Genomic DNA, 2,399 nt, shown 5'->3' with positions numbered 1-2,399 from the left:
TGAAATTCTCTTCCCATCCCCCCACCCCCCCCCCCCGGCCCCCCCCCCCCCAAAAAAAAAAAAAAAAAAAAAAATGGTTAGTGACATCCAACTTTAACAGGATATTCTGCAAAAATTGGCAACCTGTAAACAAGGAATGATATCTAAAACTAATCTAATAAAAATGCAAATTAACTAGAAGTCAAAATGACAGCAGCTACACGGACAACTAATATGCTCACAGCTGGTTGGTTGTTTAGTAACCATTGCCATAGTAACTGCAATTACTACAGGTTGCAAAATAACATAAAGTGCTTTCTGAAGTGGTATCAGGAGCTTCCTATATTTTCCTGTTAAACCGAGACAATGCGGCCCACTTCTGAGCTAACTTTCTGTTATGATTGCATCAAAAATACACTTTGAAGTTTGCTTCACTGAGTTCAAGGAAGAATCTTGTAGTGGAGAAAAGATGAACAGTTGAAAATGATATGCGAGATAAGCTATGAAAAAATATATGAAATGTCCCATGACAGACAATAATAATACTATGATCTGTTCATTGCACACACATGTAAAAACAAAACTAGAGGATGTTTCTTCATCCATTGAATGTACTCATTTTCTTTTCTTTTTTTATGAACAGGAAATTGGCCTTATCTTTCAGGCCGTCAATAATATTGTATAAAGGTATGTACACGAGAGTCAACAGCAGTTCTTCAAGCAATTCAAAGATTATATAAAGCAGACAAACCATCTATCTACACAATATGGAAAGGAAACCTCTTTCAAGTTTCTGTACATGTACAAATCCTCTTTTGAATATTATTTCACATCAGCAAGCATTGAGACGGAAATGCTGCATCATCTTCAGTCACTGCAAATTCTTATCACGATGAAATTTAAACTGCTGCAAAGCTTTTAATGAGTGGATCTTCACTTGCCCAATTCTAATTCCACAAGTCCAAAGTGTCACACAAGGAGACACCCTCAGGGGCCCAGTATTGGCAACTTACTATAAAAGGGACATGTAAGAAATCTTCATTGTTGTTGTTGTCGAATAATTACCATACTAATGTAGCTGCAGTACTGACCACACAAGTGCACTAACTGCACACTGGTTTCTGGATAGTTTATTGGAAAAAAAAAAACAACAAAACTCCAAAACAATACAAACACACACAAAAACCATACCAAAAAAAAAAAAAAAAAAAAAAAAAAACCAAGTTGGTACTTGTGGTACAATGTACCTTTAAATTTGAAGGTCTTAATGTTGTTACATTCAGTATCAGCCGAGTGTTAGTTATCGTGGCTGTAAGCAGGTGCACCATGACTTGCTCATGAGCTCTGCAGAAATTAAGTGACTTACCATATTTTTTCTCTAAAATTTGGATATGAATAAATCTATTTTCCTTTGATTGATATTTTCAGTATTACCTTTAAAAATCATCAGTGGCAGATAGGATGAAATGTAATCGCCAAGCTTTCTTCATAATGTTTGAATTATAGTTGGGTGTATAATGTAGTAAGCTGCGAGGGAAAAAAATAATTCATTGCTTTTACATATTCAGAAAATTTGGTTTGATATTGGTATAATCATGCCCATGCCCAAAATGTTTTGAGACTGAATTGTTTTTGTTTCTACCACACTTGTAATATACTCCCCTATGGCAATGATGGGCATATCTTACAAGTGAAAAGGGTCAAGGCAACATCTACAATGTACTTTCGACCCCTCCCCAACACTACCAACTGTGTGTAATCTGAAAAGTGAGTATAAAACCTTGGGTTTAGTGATGATCAGCTGCACAATGTTGATTTTGTTTTAAGAGTTGATACGCATCAACTGTTCTAGGCTGGGAGGATTAGCTAGGGTAGCATGGGGAGGAGAATGGAAAAGGTAGTCCATGTTCCGCAATAGCACCTTCCAGATGGAGGGACCTTGAAACAGAGGTTCTGAAGGTGTCCTCCTACGTGTAGTTTGCTACTGGTCCTGCTGGCTTGATGTCACTGGTGGAGAAAGACTGACGTTGTCTTAATCCAGGAGTATCGGTGGATGAGTTGTGGTGGTGGGGGGGGGGGGGTGTGGATAGGACTGAGCAGGGAGATGGGAATTGGTGGGGACCCAGGAAGGGGGACCCAGGACGGGGGTGGGTGTGGTCCAACACCTAGCTCCGTGCTTGCTGGTATTAATGGTGATAAGGTTCTGGAGTATGTCAGAGCTGATGTATAGAGACAGGACTTGGTAGGGAACCAGGAGGGGATGGGTGTGGTCCATCACCTCCCTCAGTGCTTGCTGGTCTTAATGTCTTAATGGTGATGAGGCTCTGGAGCATGTCAAAGCTTTTGTAGAGAGATGGGACTTGGTGAGGAATCAGGAAGGGGGGGGGGGTGGTTCATCACCTCCCTCAGTGCTTGCTGGT

Source organism: Diadema setosum, chromosome 19, assembly GCF_964275005.1.
Source record: "Diadema setosum chromosome 19, eeDiaSeto1, whole genome shotgun sequence".
Lineage (NCBI taxonomy): Eukaryota > Metazoa > Echinodermata > Echinoidea > Diadematoida > Diadematidae > Diadema > Diadema setosum.
Note: the sequence above shows the minus strand (reverse complement) of the source record.